The following is a 6,838-nucleotide window of genomic DNA, read 5'->3' as shown; positions in this document are numbered from 1 at the left end:
GGCGCCGTACGTGGGCGAGAGGGGGCGGCGGGCGACAGCGGGCGGCGTCGAGGGCGAGGGCGACGGGGGGCGTCGAGGGCTAGGGCGACGGCGGCAGGCCTTCGGCGCGGCAGAGAAGACGAGAAATGCCCGCGACGGGTCGGGCCCTTGTATTTATAGCCCCTCCCTTTAGTCGCGGTTGGGGAGGCGACCCGCGACTAAAGGGCAACCTTTAGTCGCGGTTGGGGAGGCGACCCGCGACTAAAGGGTAACCTTTAGTCGCGGTTGGGAAGGCGACCCGCGACTAAAGGGCTTTTTTGGCGGGTTTTTCGTTCCCGCGCGCAACGACCTTTAGTCGCGGTTGGGTAGGCCAACCGTGACTAAAGGTATTTTTAAAATACTTTTTCTTTTTCAAAATCTTAAAAATACAAATAATATATCAAAAAATTCAGAAAAATAAAACTAATTCAATTCAATATGTTAAAAACACAAATATTATATCAAAAAATTCAAAAAAATAAAACTAATTCAATTCAAAATTCTAAAAATACAAATAATATATCAAAAAATTAAGAAAAATAAAACTAATTCAATTCAAAATGTTAAAAATACAAATAATATATCAAAAAATTCAGAAAAATAAAACTAATTCAATTCAATATGTTAAAAACACAAATATTATATCAAAAAATTTAGAAAAATAAAACTAATTCAATTCAAAATTCTAAAAATACAAATAATATATCAAAAAATTAAGAAAAATAAAACTAATTCAATTCAAAATGTTAAAAATACAAATAATATATCAAAAAATTCAGAAAAATAAAACTAATTCAATTCAAAATTTTATACGCCTAGGCAGGAGTATGACTAAATCACTCCAAATTTCATGTATCATCAGTGGTATCTCGAATCATTCGAAAATGGACACCAAACACATCACGGGTAATATAATTCACATGATCCATTCAACAAAGTTTGGTACAATAAATTATTACACATCATTTCTTCCCTTGTGTCCCTGCTTGCTTACGATTGTGCCGTATCCATGGAGCATCCTCATCATTTAACTTAATGCTTGGGTCGGTGTTCACTCTGAAGGGCGGAATTTCAGCAAACATATTATAATCTTCTGACATGTCTGTCTTGTCCTCCACTCCCACGATGTTTCTTTTCCCTGAAAGAACAATGTGGCGCTTTGGATCATCGCATGATGTACTGATCGTTTTCTTATCTTTCCGTTTCCTCGGTTTGCTACTCATGTCCTTCACATAGAAAACCTGAGCGACATCTTTCGCTAGGACGAATGGTTCGTCAAGGTAACCAAGATTGTTGAAATCCACCATTGTCATTCCGTATTGCTGGTCCACCTTTACCCCACCTCCTGTTAGCTTGAACCATTTGCACCGGAACAAAGGGACCTTAAAGGAGGGTCCATAGTCAAGTTCCCATATCTCCTCTATGTAACCATAATATGTGACCTTTTGCCCATTCTCGGTTGCTGCATCAAAGCGGACACCATTGTTTTGGTTGGTGCTCTTTTTATCTTGGGCGATCGTGTAAAATGTATTCCCATTTATCTCGTACCCTTGGAAAGTCGTTATAGTCGAAGATGGTGTCTTGGCCAACATGTACAGCTGATCTACAACATCATTGTCATTCATTAAATGTTTTCTCAACCAACTGCCGAAAGTCTCCATGTGGGCCTTCCTAATCCAGGATTCAGGCTTCCCCGGGTTGTCCGAGCGTAAAATATTCTTGTGTTTCTCAAAGTACGGAGCCACCAAGCTGGAATTGGTCAGTACAGTGTGGTGTGCTTCAGTCAGAGAATGGCCGTCCATACATGTCGTTGATTTCCTTCCGATCGTGCCTTTTCCACTTAGTCTCCCCTCGTGCCGCGATCGAGGAAGACCAATCGGCTTAAGGTCAGGAACAAAGTCAACACAAAACTCAATTACCTCCTCATTTCCATAGCCCTTGGCTATGCTTCCTTCTGGCCTAGCACGGTTACGAACATATTTCTTTAATACTCCCATGAACCTCTCGAAGGGAAACATATTGTGTAGAAATACAGGACCGAGAATGAAAATCTCTTCGACTAAGTGAACCAAGAGGTGCGTCATAATATTGAAGAAGGATGGCGGGAACACCAACTCGAAACTGACAAGACATTGGATCACATCGTTCTGTAACCGTGGTAGATCTTCTGGATTGATTACCTTCTGAGAGATTGCATTGAGGAATGCACATAGCTTCACAATGGCTACTCGAACATTTACCGGCAGGAGCCCCCTCAAAGCAATCGGAAGCAATTGCGTCATAATCACGTGGCAGTCGTGAGACTTCAGGTTTTGGAACTTTTTCTCCGCCATGTTTATTATTCCCTTTATATTGGACGAGAATCCAGACGGGACCTTCATACTGCTCAGGCATTCAAAAAAGATGACCTTCTCTTCTTTGGTCAGAGCGTAGCTGGCACGACCTTGAAACCATTCCGGATGCCGGTCATCAAGGTCTTTGAAACATTGCTGGTCCTGCCGTGCTTCCTTTGTATCATTTGTCTTCCCATAAACGCCCAAGAAGCTTAGGAGGTTCACGCAAATATTCTTCGTAACGTGCATCACGTCGATTGCAGAGCGGACTTCTAGGACTTTCCAATATTCTAGCTCCCAGAATATAGATTTCTTCTTCCACATGGCTGCGTGCCCGTCAGCTCCCTTCGGAACTGATTGTCCGCCAGGACCCTTTCCAAAGATGACTTTCAAATCCTTGACCATATCAAATACCTCAGCACCAGTGCGTTCCGCAGGCTTCGGCCGGTGATCTGCCTTGCCGTTGTAATGCTTGCCTTTCTTTCTTACTGGATGAATTTTCGGAAGAAATTGACGATGCCCAAGGTACACGTTCTTCTTACAATTTGGCAAATGTACACTTTAAGTCTCATGTAAGCAGTGCGTGCATGCATTGTATCCCTTATTTGACAGTCCCGAAAGGTTACTAAGAGCAGGCCAATCGTTGATGGTTACGAAAAGCAACGCTCGTAGGTTAAATTCCTCTTTTTTGTGCTCATCCCACACACGGACACCAGGTCTGCCCCACAGCTGTAAAAGTTCATCAACTAATGGCCTTAGGTACGCATCGATGTCGTTGCCGGGTTGCTTCGGACCTTGGATGAGCACTGGCATCATAATGAACTTCCGCTTCATGCACAACCAAGGAGGAAGGTTGTAGATGCAGAGAGTCACGGGCCAGGTGCTATGGCTGGAGCTCTGCTCGCCAAAAGGATTCATGCCATCTGTACTTAGACCAAATCTTATGTTCCTTGCGTCAGCTGCAAAATCTTTGAATTCTCTGTCGATCTTTCTCCATTGCGTTCCATCTGCGGTGTGTCTCAACTCCCCGTCCGACTTACGGTCCTCTTTGTGCCATCGCAACAACTTGGCATGCTCTTTGTTCCTGAACAGACGTTTCAACCGTGGTATTATAGGAGCATACCACATCACCTTGGCGGGAACCCTCTTCCTGGGTTTCTCGCCCTCAACATCGTCACCAGGGTCATCGCCTCTGATCTTATAACGCAATGCAGTGCATACCGGGCATTCATTCAAATTCTCGTATTCACCGCGGTAGAGGATGCAGTCGTTGATGCATGCATGTATCTTCAGAACCTCTAAACCTAGAGGGCAGACAACCTTCTTTGCTTCGTACGTACTGGCGGGCAACTCGTTATTCTTTGGAAACATATTCTTCAACATTTTCAGCAAGTTTTCAAATGCCGAGTCAGCTACACCTACCTGTGCCTTCAATTTCAGCAAATCCAGTGTGCAGCCCAGCTTTTTCATACCATCATCGCATCCGGGGTACAACGACTTTCTGTGATCCTCTAACATGCGATCCAAATTCTCCCTCTCCTTTTCAGTTTCGCAGCGTCTCCGTGCATCAGCAATGGTCCGACCAAGATCATCAACGGTCTCATCACGTGCCTCTTCTTCACCTTCACCTTCACCTTCCCCTTCACCTTCCCCTTCACCTTCAGCATCCTCCATGAAAGTATCACCGAAATGAGCAAGATAGCTTTCATCGATGAAATCATCCCCTTCTTCATCTTCTTCCATTATAACCCCTCTTTCTCCATGCTTGGTCCAACAATTATAGCTTGGCATGAAACCGTGCCGAAGCAGGTGCAGGTGAACTTCTCTTGAGGAAGAGTAACCCTTCTGATTCTTACAGTCAACACATGGACAGATAACAAAACCCTTCTGCTTGTTCGCATTAGCCACTACGAGGAAATCTTTCAAACCCGTAGTGAACTCGCGGGAGAGTCGGTTACCGTACATCCATTGCCGATTCATCTGCATTATTATAATATAAAATATATAATTAACCATCATGCATTTGTTAAAGTAACTAGCTATAAACAATAGAAATTAAACAATGAACAACACACATGCCTATTTTATCAATGACACACATGCATGAAAGGTTCAAGTTGCTAACCGCGATCGAGGAGGAACCTCAAGTGTGGCTCCAACACTTCATATCATGTTTGTTTCACGCTGTTGGGCATTTCATCAAACACCTTGTGTGCATAAGAGGAACCAAAAGCAAACCTACACCCCCTTGTGAAGAGAAGTGGCACCAAATGGCTAAGTGAGTGCGCTGAACTGGTATATATAGGGGAGGAGCTTTAGTCGCGGTTGGCCAGGCCAACCGCGACTAAAGGCCTTTGGGCACCTTTAGTCGCGGTTGGCCTGGCCAACCGCGACTAAAGCCCCTCACGTGCACCAGCTGGCCACCGAGCGCCCTGGCCCAAGCCTTTGGTCGCGGTTCGTCTGCCAAACCGCGACTAAAGACTTCATTAGTCGCGGTTCCTACAGTTTCGCGACTAATGGGGCTGGACGGAAGCCTCTTTTTCTACCAGTGCCGAACGGCGTTCCGGGAGGGGCGGGGAACCAGATGTCCCTCTTCCTCATGCACGACAGCCACGCCAAGACCGGCGATGCCACGGCGGCTTACAAGATGAGCATACTCGACAAGGCCTTGAAACCATCGTGCACTAAATTCGAACATGAGCGCCATTTCAGGGGTGATGGATGGGGCTGGACAGAGTTCATGGGGCTCCAAGATCTGGACAGGGACAAGTACCTTGTGGAAGACTGTCTGTCCATCCTCTGCGACGTCATCACCGCCGACGGGCTGCGTGCTGCGGCGGAGCAGCCGCCTCCGCCTCCGCCGTTCGACTTGCGCGGCTTGCAACTCGTGGAAGCCATCTGGAACAGGGAGACGGCGAACGTGACGATCCACCTCGGGGACGGAGAGACGATCGCGGCGCACCGGTGGGTGCTCGAGGCCCGGTCACCCGTCCTCAAGGCGGATCTCGCCCTCGCCTCGAACAACGCCACCGCTGACCATCTACGCCTGCTCGTGAACGACATGGACGCCGACGTGTACAAGTCGCTGCTCCGGTTCATCTACACCGACTCACAGCCCCCCGAGCTCGAGACGGCGTCGCCAAAGAATGTGGAGCAGCCGCTCTACGCAGCGGACAGGTTTCAGCTGGAAAAGCTGAAGCTCCTCTGCGTGGAGGGACTGTGCAAGAAAATCGACGCCAGCTCCGTGGCGGCCGCCCTGGCACTGGCCGAGCGGCACGGCTGCCCGACGCTGAGGGAGGCGTGCTGGCAGTTCCTCGTGAAGAACACGCCGACACATGAGCAACCAATCAGTACCAATGTATTTTGAATTTACCAGACTGCTAGCTACTTCCTCCGTTTCTAAATATATGTCTTTTCAGATATTTCAATTTATACTACATATGGACAACATTATGTTCCGGCAATGCATCAATGCGCATACCAGTAGGGTCGTGTGGCATCATGCACTTCGTGCATTATTTTCTTGGACAATACTATGGATGACTCGTCATGCTTGTATTGTTACTCGTCATGAGTTACACAATTTGTTGGCATCACACCTACCATCTGGTTTATACTTAACTAAAGTTTTGGCCATTGCTCACCACTGTATATATGACTTGTTGTATGTCAATACCATTTGATATGCTTGTGTTTTCTCTCCATTGCTGGTTGTCATGCATGAGATGCTACACTCTAGGCTATACTTTTGATGTGTCTCACGGATCAGCTAAGATTTTAGAAGAAACTGCAATGAGTCGTGGACCATCTTCGAACTCTTTCTTCATGGAACATTTTTTATTTTACTTCCGTATGACACACCATTGAGAACAATGGCCAAGGAACTACTTAATTCCTACCTTTATGCATAAGTCAGTATGCAAAAGACTACAAAACTAGGTTCAAGCTCGACTATCTGCTGCACCTTCAGAATGCTATGGCTGGAGAGGAACAGCCGTGTGTTCGACGGGGTTGCGACCGTTGAGTCTGTTACTACGGCCAGAATTAGAAGCGAGGTAGCCCTCTGGATGTTGGCCAGGAAGAGGGGAGCAGTGGCAGTTGAGGGAGATTAGGATTGCGAGCAGGTCGTACTAGGCCTATGGTCGATGCTCCCATTAGCCTGATGTTTCTTTTCTAACATATGTACAGAACCACTATTGTGTTTTAACCCCTTTCTTAATATAGAAGACGCACAGCTTGTGTGTTCTTGAAAAAAATTCTAGCTTGTCCAACTTTTGTACTCAACAACAAGAAAAGGATGAGCAAAGAAACGTCAAACTTTAGATTTGATTTTGTTTGGTTTCATGGGATTGTGCTACGCGCTAGTAGTTTGTGTAGTTAGGTCAATAGATTGATCAAACAAACAATCGGACGAGAAAAAGGTTACTCCCTCCGATCCAAATTAATTAATGCAACCTCTATGCAATGTCTTCTATATATTGTATAGA

The 6,838-nt window shown here is 46.0% G+C and overlaps 1 pseudogene; it reads left to right on the top strand.

The window, feature by feature from the left end:
- LOC119330756 overlaps positions 1-5,718 on the top strand; it is a 10,586-nt pseudogene extending 4,868 nt beyond the window's left edge.
- The last annotated feature ends 1,120 nt before the right edge of the window (positions 5,719-6,838 follow it).

The sequence above is a fragment of the Triticum dicoccoides genome, chromosome 7A, assembly GCF_002162155.2.
Source record: "Triticum dicoccoides isolate Atlit2015 ecotype Zavitan chromosome 7A, WEW_v2.0, whole genome shotgun sequence".
NCBI lineage: Eukaryota > Viridiplantae > Streptophyta > Magnoliopsida > Poales > Poaceae > Triticum > Triticum dicoccoides.
This window is presented reverse-complemented; position numbering and strand designations above follow the sequence as displayed.